At 43.1% G+C, this 17,060-nt stretch overlaps 1 protein-coding gene across 1 annotated transcript in view; it reads right to left on the bottom strand.

Annotated features, from left to right (window-relative positions):
* Window positions 1-17,060, bottom strand: part of lrrc75a (leucine rich repeat containing 75A) — a 68,255-nt gene that overhangs the window by 48,817 nt on the left and 2,378 nt on the right. The gene's annotated exons all lie outside the window — the stretch shown is intronic.

Genomic DNA, 17,060 nt, shown 5'->3' with positions numbered 1-17,060 from the left:
CTGATTATTCATCACACATAAACACCACTTATTTTCTAGTTAAACACTTTTATTAAGAACTGACTGCCATGTCAGAAAATACATTTAAATGCGCATTCATTTTCAGCTACTATTATCCATCCATCCATTTTCTTCCACTTATCCGGGGTCGGGTCGCGGTTGCAGCAGGCTGGCAAGGTGACCCAGACGTCCCTCTCCCCAGCAACGTTTCCCAGCTCCTCCTGGTGGTGCATAATCCCTCCAGTTGGAGGTTGGACGTGCTCAGGAGGCCTCCTAATCAGATCGTCAAACCACCTCTGTTTTTTGTTTAGTTCTTTTTTTGAGAAAGGTATCGTACCATCATCAGACATTAAAACATATCTAGAGCACTGTTTTTTTCCTCTTTTAAACAGGAAATACAAAAAAAAGACTGAAAACATGCTGTTTGTACACAGTTTACATTTATAAAACCGTGTATCCAAATGTCCCTCCACTAACCCTCCTATAATCTGTGCCTTTAGAAATCAGTGCTTTAAAATAACATTATAAAGAAAAAACTAAATAATAATAACGGTTCTAAGTCTGCATGCTATAGCGATGAACCGAAGGGATCATGACAACCTTCGTAAACAAAACTTAAAACATGGCTGAAGGCAAACCAGTCATGTGATCACTGATGTAAACTTTGTCCTCCAACATGGAGAGAAGGAAATGTAGTTTTTAATTGTTTGTATTGTCATTTTTAGATCTTCCTGCACAGGGACCACAGAGGTAAATTAGCTATTTAGCAGGGATACACGAGGTTATCGGTATCTGCAGATATTGGCTTGAAAATGACAAATCAGCAACGTCATTTTTCTGCCGTGATTTTCCGCTGATAAAACAACGCTTTAATTCTGCCTGAATGCTCAATGATTCCTTAAAAAATAAATGAAAATGTCGCACAATGGGAGCAGATGTAGACGCGCCGTCCATCGATATATACAGTCACTGTTTTTAACTGAGAGCACAAAAAACAGCTGAAACCGCTGAACTGCACTGGTTTCGTATCTAAAATAGACGCTGCCAGCGCAAAATACACACAGGCCCTTAAGCTTAAGCACACACTGTTGTATTGTTGTGATATCTTTTAATGCTCATAAAGTTTAATGCTCTGTTTTTAAGCACTTTGAATTGATGTATGAATGCTGCCTTATGATTAAACTTGCCTTGTGCACGGCCCCTGTCAAATAAACTAAACTAATACACCAATTAGCCAAAATGCTAGTTTACAGTGAACGACTTTAAAACAATAACCATGATGTAAAATGTAAAGCAGGTCAGTTACAGTCTGAAGAACTGAACAGGGGCAGCGATAAAGACGTTTATGTAAGTACTTGCATTGTTTTGTTCTAGTGTTTGTATTACTGTATCTTCATATCTGCAGAGTGATGTGGTTTTATGACACTGACAGCTGTGTGTTTGAATCACACTGCAAAACAAGAGGATTTAGTGCAAGTAAACTTGGTCATTATAAAGTTATTGTTAGAGGTGTGCAGACAGACAAGTACACATTCAGTCATGCACACAGGCGAGCACGCGTGCACACACAAGTTTGACGCCTTCACGTTCTCCGCGCTGCTTTGTAAACTCTCTGACCCTGTAAAGCATTAAATTTAAGCCCGCTGCGTCGCGTCCCGCTGCCTGACAGTCCGCCTGCTGCCGAGGGGGAATCAAAATTTGTCACATCACGAGCTCCATCAGAGGCGACGACGCATAAACCTGTTGGCAGCTTCGCACATGACGAGTGCTCCTGTTAAATCCTTTTAGAATGACAACTCCGCTTCAAAACAGAGCAGACACAGGAGAGGATTAGACCGGAGGAGTCAGAGGAGTCAACACTGAGTCAACACTGAGCTTTAATATTTAGTTATGGGGTAAAATTAAAAGTGTAAAGCGCCCTGAAAATACTACCAAATAAAAGCCCTGGACACAGAGACAAGGTATCTGTTGCTCGAGCCGACCTAAAGGTAGCACAACATGTGAAGCTGGTCCTGAGTGTGGGAGTAAAGGAAAGGTCACAGGCTCCCTCGGCAGCATGAATGTGCTCATTTTATGGCCAATTATATTAAGAGAAATCCTCATGTGCCTTCTTAGAGTGCAAAATGTAAACGTTTAATCCTCTATGGGGCATTAATGTGGTCAGGAAACGTCTGGGCAGTTTGCCAAGTAGATAAGTATGATTAAAAAATACAAGGATGAAAAGTATCTTGATGGTGGCACGACAGAGAAAGGTGGGGTCACCAAAATAATCAGTGCTCATCCTGTGGGGACCAGGAGCAAGCTCTATGTTTAAGACTCAGGGACAGAAGGTTTGATCAGCCTGGGTGGAGATCTGTTTGTTTGTGTCTACGCCTTTGCTTCCGTACAGCTGGACCCATCAGTTTAATATCTCTGTGTTTGCATTCATGTGCTCGAGGAGCTCTCAAGGCTGCAGTGATTCACAGGGTTATAAAAACACATCTTACTGACTGCTCTTTCTGTGTTGTCATTCTTCTGATCTGGCCACAAGCAGCTGTTTTACTACTGGAGCTTTCTTTTTGATCCCTGACAGTGTAAAGCAAATGTAGTTTAGTAGAGAGGCGGGGCTACACCTGGACTGATCACCTGTCAGTCACAGGGCTGACACATAGAGACAGACAACGGGCAATTTTAGAATCACCAATGAACCTAACGAGCATGTCTTTAGACCGTGCAGCCCGGGCGTACAGCATAATACAAAAAACACTGACTTACAGCGACAGCAAACCTTTGTCACAAACCCTTTTCCCTTTACAGCTGACAGTTTGTGGTCTCAATCGCTCATTTCTTCCGGAACGCAGCGTGAGGTTTATTTTATAAATTATGGTTTTATTAAGATTTTCATTTAAATAAATGTCTGTTAAGTCACTATATATCGCCGAATGATGCAACACAATGGTGACTGAGCCTATGGCCCACTGATGAAAGCCTTTGTATTTGCAGTATTACAGACTGGGTGTCTGGTGCGACTTTCACGGAAAGAAATCACCAGCAACGCCCAGTTAGTGACGCGTTTTCCATCAGCCAGCAGTGGTTGGTCTGCCAGAGAGGGTAGGCGGAGCTAAGCGGCTGCTTTTCCGCTCTCTGCAAGTGTTGCGAGTAAACAGTAATCTACTATGGCTGAACAAACAAAGAAAAGATGGATGACTACAGATACAACTTCAACAAGAAGTCAAAATCCAAAGAAGAAGAAACAAACTCGACGCTCAGATGAAGCAAACAGGAAAGCGACCATCAGCCAGGAAAATCAAGAGTTACAACCGGAGCCGACCGTGGACGTCACACATGCAGCACTGTGTGGATATCTGGGAAGTGTGCTCCTGTGATTAACTGAGATCTTCAAGATGACATCTTTAAGGAGTAAGGAGAAAAAACAGACCATTAAGCAGGGTATACTTCAGGGCGTGGCCGACTGTGATTGACAAGTTGCTACCTCGCTGGCCTGTCAACCTTAAACCTTAAAATAAACATCCAGCCTGTCATTCAAATATGGTCACTTTCTGGCTCCGAAAAAAACAAGATGGCGGAGGCTGAAACACTGCATTTGGAGCCTCAGCAGGGGGGCCTCACAAACCAATGAGGAGCTGATACATCCTTAAAGAGTCGCTAAGCTAAAAACTGAGCTAAAATAAATATTGGACTAGTTGGTTGGACAGACAGAAAACTCCAAATGAATGCTTCTGTTGATCAGAATACTTCTGCGTTGATTTATCACTTATCAATAATTTTTACTTCTCAATCAATATCAAGTCTTCTTCTACCGCAGAAAACAAACAGAATACAAACAAAACTTTGTGGTCTGTCGTCTAAATGGTCACTTCTGGTTCTGAAAAACCAAGATGGCGACGGCCAAAATGACCGACTCTGAGGCTCCACAAACAAATATGTGATGTCACACGCTACGTCCGCTTCCTTCATGAATTCTCTGATAAAAACAAACATCCACGATGCCTCCTGTCTGCTCCAGCACAGGAAAGATAATGGGTCTGCAACCGTGTTTGTTCTGCTAATGCCAGTGAGCTTTAAGCACATTCTGGGCGAGTGCATTTCAGTCTGCAGGTAAGTGCCCGCTCATCGCGCCCGCAGATATATTTCTGTGTGTTTGGGTTTGTTTGTGCAGACAGTTCATCGCCGGTTAAGTGGCAGCCGGGCGACTATGTTTGGAGAGAGAGAGAGAGAGAGAGAGAGAGAGAGAGAGAGATGGAGGTGGGGTTAACGCTCAGTCTCCAACAGAAAGGTATGACTCACCGAGGTTTCCATGCGGCCTTTTGTTTTGCGTAGGCAGACTGACACACACACACACACACACACACACACACACACACACACACACACACGCACATGAATCAGCTGCTGTATTTTCAGTGACATTAATAGCGACACTGCCGATGAGAGAAAGCTATGATTAGTGCATCAACAGGTGTGTGTTGTGATATGTCACGTTGACGCCCAGGATACACAGACCGACACAGTCTCCAGCCATCAAGCATGATGCATTGTGGGTGAATCGCGTCTGATATGATGTCTGCTCGGCTGCTGTCAGAAAAAATTACCCCCTCTGTCTCTTCATGACCACTTTTTCTTGACCTCAATCAGAAACGTCACGAGGGCGAGGAAAGAGGAGGATTGATAAACACAGTGATGGGATGTTATTAACCCCGCGAACTCTGCGACACGTGGTGGCTCTTATAGTGACGGCATCTCTTGGAGTATTTTTAGCTGCTTCGTATCCTTTGTATCTCTACAACTTAAGTTCAAAGGTTATGTCCTTCAATAAAAAATAAATCTATTCAATCTAAAGGTAAGTTAGTTCTTCTCTGGATACGATGCTATATGTCTGCAGGAGATCATTGTTTGCATCATGCTGTTTACAGTGATCTAAAACAAAGCAGTGGCCTCCTGCGAGATGCTTGTTCTCACCGAGTTTACGCCCTATGAAACGTAACGTAATGACGTCATCAATGAACAAACAAAATGATAACACAAGCAGCCTTTACCTGCAAAAAGATTGAGGTCTCTAGTTAATCTAGATTTCATTTCAGGTCAGGTCAAACAGGATCATGTGAGACACTTTCACAGGTCAGGGTAGCATCGCTGTGTTGGGCTACGAAAGGCTTTTTAAACACTTCAGACAATAATTGCATGCATTAAATGCAATTGCAATGTGACCAGATTTTAGTACGGCACGTGTTCTGGTTTCTGTTTGTAGTCCAAGTAATATTGACCAATCACGTGTCAGCAGGCTGCAGCGTATGCAGGAAAAAAAGCAGGCTGAACGTAATCCACCGTAAAGACATCCCGGCTCCCATCAGCGCCATCTGACGACGATTCAGCTTCTTACTAACCTCTATAAACAGACATCTGCATGTAAATTCTCTTGACGCTGTGTCACAAAAGCCATTCAGTGTTTAGATTTCCAGATTTCCTCAAATGCATCAGAAATGATTTCCCCGGGGGGCTGAGTATCAACTTAAAGCTGCTGGTTGTTGGATTCTCTGCTTTACTTTAAATGGCAAAGTGTTGGTCCCCTCTTCTTACAGTCTTTATGCTAAGCTAGGCTAAGTGGCTACTGGCTCCTGCTACACAGTCAGTCAGCAGGTGGAATCAACATTGTCGTCTCAGTCGCTGCAAAAAAACAGCAAATAACCTTTTACCTTAAAGGACCGGCGATCATCTGCATGTGAAATCTGTAAAAATAAACCAGGTTCATGACATTTAGTTTGGTTTGGAGGCTTTCTGCCAAACAGATTAAAATATACCTGGCAATTCATGCAGTTAAAGCAGAGGCCTGACTGTGTGTGTGTGTGTGTGTGTGTGTGTGTGTGTGTGTGTGTGTGTGTGTGTTTGCTGAGAAGGTCTGCATTGGGTAAAAGTAAAGATCGTATTGAAACAACAGCAAACAAAAGACGCCCTCCAGAAAAGCCATACATTATTAAAGTATCCTCTCATGAAAGAAACATGAAGAGCACAAATAAAATGCAGTTCCACTTCCCTGCGCTCTAAGGGGATAGAAGTGCACACACACACACACACACACACACACACACACACATACACATACACAACACATAAAGCATTTATGCTAGGAGGAAAACAGTCCGTGCTTTTCTGTCATTATAAAGCACCGCCTGCACTAATTAGCTCCGGTCAGCATCAAAGCGACCGGCTGAACGCGAACAAAGATGGAGATGGCTTGAGTGCAGCTCTCAGGTACCTTTATTAAAGGTCACTTACTGAGCAGAGTACGGTGGCCCAGAGGGTCGCTCCCTACCCGTAATGTTGTTGCATTTTGTGTGATGTTGTGTTTTATAAAATGTGTTTCTTGAAATGTAAAATGTTGCGTTGTTTTGTGGAACAGTGGAGTGTTTTGTCAGATCAGAGGGCTGAACTACGATGTAAATCCAACATACCCAGGCTTTCTTTAAAGTCGAGCTGAAACGGCATTTGGAGAGTATCTAGCTTCCGTATCGTGACGTATTTCCGAGTGAAACAGGACGTGCAGGCGGGACATATCATAAGAGGGATTTGATTGGATCGTTGAGAAGTGGGCGTAGACAGACGTTCTCCACAGCGCAGTAGCTAGCTAACTGACCGAGCGTTCTTGGTGCTCTGCGGCTAAATGTTGCAGATTGATTGGTTGAAATTGTTTGGTGCTAACTTACGTAAGCACGCCTGAAATTTAGTTTTACCGGAAGAAAAAATGATCGAATTTTGATGTAAGAATACGAAGAAATGGATTTTCTGTATTTTTTTGGCCTATATTGTCAAATCGATGCACAATATCACCGGGGATGTGATCTAAAAGGATTAAAATGACATTTTTCATTTCACCTCAGCTTTAAGTAAGCTGGCTCGACACAGCCTGAAGCACCAGTTACACATAACAGGCATCATGAAGGTGGTTGTGAACTTCCTCTGTTAACTCAGGCTTTCCGCTTCAGGCTCTGAGCGCGCTCACAGAGAAAGGGGCGTCATTGGCTGCCTGCTTCAGTCACACTGATTAAATGAGAAGCGCTGATGAACATAAAAAGCCTATCCCAGCTGTCATTGGGCGAGAGGCGGGGTACACCCTGGACTGGTCGCCTGTCAATCACAGGGCTGACACACAGAAACAGACAACCTTTCGCATTCACACTCACACCTCTGGGCAATTTAGAGTCACCACTGAACCTAACGAGCATGTCTTTGGACTGTGGGAGGAAGCCGGAGACCCCGGAGAGAACCAACGTATGCACGGGAAGAACATGCAAACTCGCTGATGGTCTGGTTTGATTTGGTCGGTCATATCGAGGCATTAGCATTAATCTGTTTCATAACCATTTACCTGATGCAAAACGGGGTAAAAACAAGAAGAGGGAGACAGGAGGGGAGTCATATTATATTAATTACTAACTGAATGCATCGGCTCCGTGATGCAGTGCATACAGTACATGCTGCTGTAACTACACAGCTTTGTTCTGTGGCTTTAAATGAGTAACGTTATCTTCCGAAGTTTTAAGCCGAAACTCTGAACGTAACCGACCAGGTTAGCTTTGCAGAGTAAGTTACCATGGTGATTTAGTCAGGTTAAAAGAGAGCCAGCTTCGTGACACCTCTGGTTTTGTGTTTGCTGAAATGTTCGAGAAGTTGTTAAATCATGTTTCATGTTATTGTGTTTTAAAATGCAGTTGTGTTTCCCGAAATGTTTTTGTGTTTCCTGAAATGTTGTGTTCTGTGTCATGTTGTTGTGCGTTCTCAGTGGCGATGTTGGTCAGCATTCAATCGAAAGGTTGGCACTTGGATCCCCCGGCTACTTCAGTCACATGTCAAAGTGTTCATGGGCAGAACACTGAACCCCGGATTGATCGTAAAGGCACAGCCGTCAGCGTGTGAATGTGCGTGAACGGTCAGCTGAGAGGAGACTGGCCCTGTTCATGGCAGCCTGATGTGTGAAAGGGTGAATGTGTTTGTGTCGTGAGAGTGCCGCCTCTGACACAGTTGAGGATCTTTGATTATACCTCCTCTAATATTTTCATGGTTTTGAAGCTTTGCCAGCAGATAAGCAGGACGACCGTTTCATGCATTTCATTCAGCAAACGACTTTCAGAATAAGAGTGCTGCACAGTCGGGTCATTCTGCCTGATTACATCTCTCCTCAGGTTGACATTTTGATATGTCACAGGATGAAAAGCACGGTTGGAATTTGATTATTATTATCCAGGGTCCCGGTGTCGTCCATGTCCGGCCTCTGACATGGCTGATTCAGAGAACGGACGTCTCTTTGATAGAACGAGGACGTCATTATTGTTATTAGTTCCACCTGTTGCTTCCCTGATATGACGGATCAAAACGTCTGCAGTGAAACAATCAGCAGTCCTCTTCCCTCGCCTGGCTCGTGCAGCAGGAAGGTTTTAGAAGCTCTGAGTGTCATTTGTATTAAATCATATTTCTCACTAGTTTAAAACCCTATCAATAAGCGGTGAGTCACGTCCACTCAGCACGTATCTAACACAGAGCAGTGGAAGCTGCAGGGCGGTGAAAATCGTTCGCTGCATTCACAACAAATGAATCCACACTTTGGTGCATTTACACATCATCGATTACCGCTACTAGTCGTCAAACCAGACGAAGAGCTTATATAGCTTCAAGCTGGGTTACCCTTTTTAACATAGAGCTACAGCGAAATAAAAATGCACCAACCAGCGCCTCTGAAGCTTCCTGATTCCTGAGTTGTTTCTCATTTAAAACAAGTGCAGACTCCAATAAATCAGTGTGGAGACATTTCTTCTGCATGTAATGTCCAATAAAAACCACAAACTTTTATTCTGACATCAAGTTTTTGAGTTCAAATGAAGCAAATCTCTAACTTTGGAAACAGACTAAGCTAAGGCTAAGCTAAGGCTAGCAGTTTTTCCCGGCTTCAGCAATAAGTGATCATTTCAGGTGTGTTTTTGAGACTCAGTCTAACAGTCTTTTCTTTGCACCTGTTTTTGAGCTTTATTATGCAGGCAGTGGCAGTATATCTTTAAACTAGGCTAATCGCCTCCTAGCATTAGCAACATACTTAGCATAGAGTCATGGAAGGAGTACCTTCAAAGCTAAAACATAATTTAATATAAATTGATCATATTATTGTTATCATGGGAGTCTATAAAACAGCTGGAACACTTGTCCACATATTTGTTCCTCCTCCTGCAGCTCCTCTCACGCTAACATGAACACTTTTCCTTTTCTTCTCTTCTCATTATCACGATCTAAAAAACACTACGCGAGCGCGACCGTAGTCTTTTTTAAACCATGTGGTGGGACGTGTTTTGTTTTGTGTGACAGAGCAGGTTGTCTTGCCGTGTGACTGCATCAATAATCTGTTTACTGTAGTTTGAACATCATGCGAGCGTCTCACCATTGTAGCAGATGACAGCACTCAGAAAGTGGAACAAACTATACGTGTATAAAAACAGCACTTGAGAGAAGTTAGAGGAGCCGCCGATGGAACAGACTGTACAGACTGCAGGCAGCACTCACACTGGAGTGATTCACAGAGCAGCCAAAACAGAGCTGAGTCTATCAATCAAACAGAAACATGTTGAGACACGGCTCTTTAAGTGCCGGTCAGACCAACAAAGAATGAGGAGGACGTGCAGCATTATGGGTGTAAAAGGGGACTCCCTGAAAACACGTCACCCGAGGGTGGTGACTCAAGGGTTCATTTCGGGTCATCGCTCCAATCCGTCCTTAAACACCGCCGTATCCCGAGTTCTGTTCAACGTTTACTTCATGTGCCGTCTTCAGGTTTGTAGAGCTCTCTGTCGCAGCTTCAGTTTTTGCATCGTTTAACCTTTACTGCTTTCTCTCATCATCATCAAATTTACCGGACTTCTTTCGGCGGATTGATATGATTACGGTTAGTCCTCCAGATTGTGTGATTAGAGCTGAATCCCTAGCAACGGTCTGTTTTTCATAGCAACAGTCTGTTATCGAGAAATTCAGAAGAGATCGGCAACTCCGCCTCCCTGGACATTTTCAAAAACACCGTCAAAACCCATCTGTTCATCCCAGACTATATTGGACTATAATTCAATACCTTCGCCTGTTTTCAGTGCTACTTTTATTTATCTCTTTCTGCATTATTTGTTTGTTTTGTTCTGTTGTTTGTTTGTTCTTTACTCTGTAAGGCCTTGGGTCCAATGAAAGGCGTTATATAAGTCTAAGTTATTATTATTATTATTATTATTAAATAGCAGACCTCGGAATGGGGCTGCAGTGGTGCAGTGGTTAGCACTGTTGCCTCACCGGTTCAAACCCCGGTTTGGGCAAGGTAGGCCTTTCTGTGTGGAGTTTGCATGTTCTTCTCATGCATGCGTGGGTGCCCTCCAGGGTCTCCGGCTTCCTCCCACAGTCCAAAGACACAGCCCAAATTGCCCATAGGTGTGGGTGTGAGTGCGAAAGGTTGTCTGTCTATATGTGTCAGCCCTGTGATTGACTGGTGACCAGTCCAGAGTGTAGCCCGCCCTTCACCCAATGACCCTGAGAAGGATAAGCGGTATAGATAATGGATGGATGGACCTCGGAATGCCTTAATTAATTAACCAGTCATAAAGTACTTAACACATGTAATAACTCATAGGCCCACTGACAGCTGATAGCAGAGAGTGCAATGTTAGTCAAAGCTAGTAATCAGTGTTTTTTCACAGATAATATGGATATTTTCTTATCATATTGTTATCAGCCAACACTGAAGTCTGGATATCTGTATCACTATGAGGAAGGGAAAGAAGCGAAACATCTCTAATCTGTCGTACTGAGCTAAACGTTACATTCTTGGAAACACTGACTCATTGTAATCGTGTGGAGGAAACCGATCCCCCACCTCATACACGCTCAGCTTCTCACAGGAGAAAATAACAGGTTTCGGATAATATGAGGCCTGATGACTCTCAATAACTGCTGTTGAGCTTTAATCATAAAATATTAATGTCAGCCTCGACACAGCAGCCTCCATTATCTGACAAAACTCTGCTAACACCTCATAAAATGAGTCAAAACCCCCGTGCAGCTGTTTATAACACACGACAGGCCGCTGAGGGAACCACTGAGGGTACAGTCAGAGCTTTGCACACGTGCTGCCGGTTGTCGTTAGGCATCAGCCTTGAGGGAAAAAGGTCCTAGCTTTGGTTTCAAGTTAATTGAAGAGCGCTGATTAAGACGGTGCCCTCCAAATTAGCCCTTAACAGAGCTCCAGCTTGATTAATCAATGTCTGCTTAGTCCGAGCAGTCCAGCCGTCGCCATCGTTTCTGGGCAACGTGGAGGAGAACGTGGTAACAAGCTGAGCGAGGTGACTCGAGCTTTCTCTTTCTCCTCTCCATCATTTCTGTGTCATTACCTCTCGTTCTTCTCTGAGAATTGTCTCGTAATGTGTCAGAAACCACTCATCATCTCTCTGCGTCTGTCTGCATCAGCGTCTGTCGCTTCGCTCCCTCTCTGCTCTCCTCAGTAATTGTCTTTATCCAATTCATGGTGCGATCTCTCCGTCATGTTCTGTTCTATCAGAGCCTGCAGAACATGAAGCCGATTGTGACTCATGTTTGGAGCGCTTCCAATTCTGTTTTCATGATCCATCTGATAAAAACGGTTAAAAATGGCTGTTTTTACTCTTCTAATTGCCTCCATTTGGCCGCAGACTCCCTGCTGACTGGAAACAAGCCTCCAGGGCCGGCAAATGAAGCCAATGCAGAAGTGCCAAAAAGCTGCGGTTCCAAAAGTGGCCACTAGAGGCCGGCTCCAAAAGTGAGTCAACCCCCATCAGGCTTCATTAAAGACTGTCAAACTTTACAGCAGAATTAGACATGTTTACAGCCAGCTACACAAACCGTTTGGTCTCTATAGCTCGTTTTTCTACGATGTGTGTTTGAATTATATTTAGGCTTTAAGACAACAATTGTTTTATTTTTATTTGTCGAGTTGTCAGATAATTGAAACCGTATTCACTACATGATCCAGCAAAAGGATATATTTTCCAGCCTTCTGATTGGACTCAGTGCCCATCTAGGCCCACCCACAGCTACGTGCCTGATTTCAGCTACCACCGCAAACAGAATCCCATTCTGTAGGAACTGTGATGGTTTTCTTTCAGCTTATTATTTATCCAGGGGCACCCAACCCCTCACTCTTCTCCGGCTCCATCATCTTATTGAAATATGGTCACTTCCTGCTCCAGAATACAAACCAAAGATCCTGAAATCAAGTCTACATAAAGGGCGTTGGTAAACCACTGGTGGCTACGTCTGTTATCAATACAGGAAGGAAGTAGAGGAAGCACATTCACCCTTCAGTCTGAACATGGCCGTATCTCTTCGTATCGTTTACTCTGACCTCGTTGTACTGCATCGAGCTTGTTTTCTTTTCCCTAATCCCCGGCTCCACCAACAGCAGCAGGAGAAATCCTTTCAGAGGTCAGAAGAGCTCGACCTCAACCTCTCCGCCTGCTGGATCAAAGCTTAGCCACGAGGACCGCTGCTCTCACTGTCACACCTTCTCTTTCCTGTTCGTACTGCAGCACAAGAACCACTCAAGATTAACACTACAACTATCAAGGGAGCCATTATGACAGATTTAAATTATGCAGTGTAACTTTCTTCATATATAATCCATGTTATAGTAGGTCCCTGGCTTTTCCTTCATGTGAGTTCATTTTATTCTTTATTCTCTGAGTATTTCTACTTATGATGGCCTTAAAAGAAATATTTACTGTATGCATTACAGACAGTTTATCATGTTTTTGATCTTAAAGATAAACCACATTTTTCTCATTTTTTTGGCAAAGCTGAAACTTTAACTTTAAAGCTGCTGTAAGGAACTTTCGGTTTGTTGATTTTGGCGCCCCCTGTGGACAAAGCCGTACCTCTTATCTCTTTGCTGATTTTGTCCTGTCAGACAGAACGCGCTTTGCAGGCTGTAAAACACTGCGATCAGACAGCCCGTTTAAGCAGCTGGGGGCAGCTTTTTTCCCTTGCTGTTGTTAAGGCAACCACCGAATCGTTAGCTGTCATTAACCCAACCGTTACATTGTAAACTGACAGAAGGCCCGCCTCTCCTTTCATCCAAATGGACAATGAGAAAAAACAGCCATGACGTCGGGCGCTTTTCTGCTTTGAGTTTAAGTTTTTTCAACTCGAGGCGCTCGGAGCGTTTCCTCAAATACGCGAGGCGCACAGAGCGTCAGCACGCACAGTCCCTCTCATTGAAAACAATGACAAAAAAGCCCCAGCTGCTAAAACGCGTCCTGTCTCATCGGGCTCTTAAGCTACCAAGGAGGAAATTGCTGAAAACACCCGCCTTGTTGAAGTGAGTGAACTTGGTGCAGAAAACTTTCAATGTCAATCAACATTTTTACTGCATGTTTTGCTGACCTAAACACACGATGCTTTCTGAATCGGTTTGTTTTCCTGCAGTTTATCGAATCATGCTCTCCTAATGTTTCCTGTGATGGTCATATTGATTGTTTTTGCATATTTGGGGATATGTGCGTTTCATACGTGTATTGGTGATATAAGTTATTGTATCCTAAGATTCATGGAAGACTGAATTACATTTTTTTCAAAGAAAACGATAGATATCATCTAATCTGACCTGGAGTCTGCTGGTTCTTGGGTTGTCGATAAACTAAAACATTTCCAGATTCATTGGAAAATACATTTTGGATGTTTATTAACCTTTCTGAGGGTTTTGCATTACCTATCCTAACATCATTTTTTGTTTGAATTTACACTGATTATTGAGATTATAGGCAACTTCCAATAGAATTCTGTTTATTCAAGTGTTAATAACTGTGTGAAATACATTGGATGAAGAGCAGACGCTCTGATGACACACAGGGAAAAATCTATATGAAATTTGTAAATCGTGTAAAAGTCCATTAATAACTGCAGAAGTGGACCGCTAAGTGCTAATCGAGGCTTTATAGTTCACCACAAATCTCCCGGCAGCTGTAATGGAGGTCCGATGGAAAGTGCACATCGGCAAAAACACAAAAACAAAGTATCTACGTTTCAATGAGGCTGGATAAAAAGAAGAAGTTGCCGGCGGTCAGACAATTTAACCAGCAGAAGTGCAGCAGAAGCTCTTTCTGTCAGGTGGGAAATATCCACCAGAAAGTGCTCTCACGTGGACTTTAAAGCAGCGCAGCTCATTTCTTCTGCTGCTGTCTGCACAGAGAGCCGACACTCACACATTTTTATCCTGAGCGTTCTGAAAAGTGGCCTAAAGGTTCTGATCCTGTTTGTAAAATTATGATTTCAAAGCCTGAAAAATTATGCAGATTTTTGTGACTCATATCGATACAAATACAGATTTTAGAAGGGAAACATTTGCTGATACTGTGAGATTTAGGAATGGAAAGAAAAATAGACCGTTTCTGTGCCGATTGTGCACCATATTTGCTCTGATATTAATATGCAAAAGTATTCACAAGGCTGCTTTCTAAACATATAACTTTAACCTAAAAGGCCCGGCTGGACAAACGATGTAATGACACCATTTCTTAATCAAACCAAGCGTTGTTTTCTGAAATATATGTTCTGGAAAAAGTTAACTTTTATCTGCAATAGGCCGAAATCAGCTGGCTTTATCGTCCAGCAATTATACATCAGTCGAGCTCTACTTGTTGTCTTGTTCTTTGATCGGATTCAGGAGCAGCTTTAATTGTACATTTGTCAAATGTTCATCTTATATTTGTGTAAAGTTGGACAACAATTATCTGAAAGCATTAGCTTTGTTTCTCTGAAAAACGTGTACATTTGTAAAACTATCAATTATGTATCTTTTGCGATTCAGGGCCAAAACTCTTTTTAAAAGATTTAAATGATACCATGTAGACCAGGGGTGGGTAACCCTGCTCCTGGAGAGCTACCTTCCTGCATGTTTTAGGTTTCTCCGCACTCTAACACACCTGATTCGAATGTTTCGCTCGTTACCAATCCCCTGAGACGCTTCAGTTGGTTGATAACGAGCAGATCATTCAAATCAGGTGTGTTAGAGTGCGGAGAAACCTAAAACATGCAGGAAGGTGGCCCTCCAGGAGCAGGGTTGCCCACCCCTGATGTAGACTATATAGGTAAAATGTTCCTTAAAAGAATTGTTTTTTTTAAGGAAAGATGGATACCACTGTAATGTCTGTGGACTGTCCGTGCACCAGCATACCCTTTCTAATTTAGTTAGCTTTTTATTTAAGTTTGAAGGGTATCTTTGCACTTGCCTCTGCCTGACTGAATACTGATACTGTGTAATTTATTACAAGTAACAGTCAGATATTTAAATATATGTCGATATATAATAAATGTTTTTGTATCTGACAGAAAAGCAAACATTGAAAAGCTGACGCCTGTTAATGTTTGACATTTACGCCCTAAAAGTCGGCTGATTTCAAAATTGTTGTGTCGATTGGCTTAAAGAATAATTGGCTGATTTTTCATTTTAACCTTTATGTAATTCACCCATCCCAGCGTCAGTGCTTACAGGGAAGCCCTCTGACAACTCCTCTGTGTTGTTTTGCGCGTGCCTGTGAGATTCTCCTCCTCTGCGGTATCATAGCTTAATCAGGCGGTGACGGAGATGGTAATCCCCCTCCTCTCTTAACAGTGATGGATGGAGAGGTGTCCTTCGTCTTTGAGCCCGTTCGCTTCGCTCCACTGTTTGCCATTGATTCAAGGATTAACTGTGTAAATGGGTTTGATGAGAAAACTGTAAATAGTGACGGAAAGGAGCTGATGGAAATCTCTGACGCTCAAACAATAAACTGTGACAGCAGCATGTGTGCGTGTATAAGCGGGGGGCTGAGTCATCGGGGGATAAACAGAGAACACTTGCAGCATATGGATTCAGTGCATTCAGTGTTATCTCCCTTCTCTCCATTTTCTCCATCTCTCTACGTTGACTTTCTTAATTTCACGCTCCCTTTCTTTACAGCTCTCCAAATCCTCCAATTCAACTGGTGGCATTTGTATTTTGCTGCCTCTCTTTTGTTTCTCTCAGCAGCAGATTCTTTCAGTCTGCTGCTGCTCGCCCTTTTTCCTTTCTCTGTAGCAACAGCAGCAGCACACGGCCAGCCTGACAGCCAGCCAAGCGCTGCAAATGTCTTGAAAGATACAGAGAGGCTATAAATTGAAGCGGCCTCCACACTGTTAAAGTGCAGCAGGGCTGGGCCGAACACAACAGGTCCAGACAACCAGACATCCACCATGTTTTTCTTACAGATACCGATGCTGATAACTAGAGTATCGACCGATTCCAAGTACGCCCTAATACCAGCGCCATCAATAAAATATACATTATAAATTTTAACAGCTGTAGACTACTAATCTATTGACTGTATAAGAAATGGGCGTAGCCTCTTGGCGTTGCTACCTGTGATTAGCAAGTCCCTGGTTGTAACAATGTGTATCCACCCCATCTTCCAAATATGATCACTGCCAAAATGCCAAAATTATACGCTTCAACAGGAGACTCACAAACCAATGGGTGATGTCACGGTGACGACATCCACTTCTATACCACAGTCTAAGTCCTAACCTCAAAAGAAGCTGAGCACCTAGAAACAAGCTAAGCTAATATTAGAAGCAGCCACTTCTAACGCTGGAGAAACCCTGATCTTTAACACCAAACTGCATTCTTTTTTGTTTTTTGGTGCTTTAATTATCTCAACTTTTAATTAACAACACAGGGTGATGGATGGAGAGAGGAGAGAGAGAGGGAGGGAGGGAGGGAGGGAGGGAAGGGCGGCAGGATCACGAGCACCGCCAAGTTAGCACTTTCTCTGCTTCGAGACACAACGCTTCACCAAAGTCCATCAAATAAACGAGTCAGTTTAATTAAGTCTAAAAACATTTGAAGGGAAAACACTGCTGACATTTTGCTAGCTATGACTGATGTAACACTTTCTGCAAGCTCTGCAATGTACGAAGCTTATTACCTAAAAACTAAGCTAAGCTAACACTAGCAGCAGCTTGGCTCGAGGACACTTCTGGCGACATTAAACTGTTTCCTT

Source organism: Semicossyphus pulcher, unplaced genomic scaffold, assembly GCF_022749685.1.
Source record: "Semicossyphus pulcher isolate SPU_LCO1_2020_fin unplaced genomic scaffold, fSemPul1.0.p SCAF_26, whole genome shotgun sequence".
NCBI classification, from domain to species: domain Eukaryota; kingdom Metazoa; phylum Chordata; class Actinopteri; order Labriformes; family Labridae; genus Semicossyphus; species Semicossyphus pulcher.
This window is presented reverse-complemented; position numbering and strand designations above follow the sequence as displayed.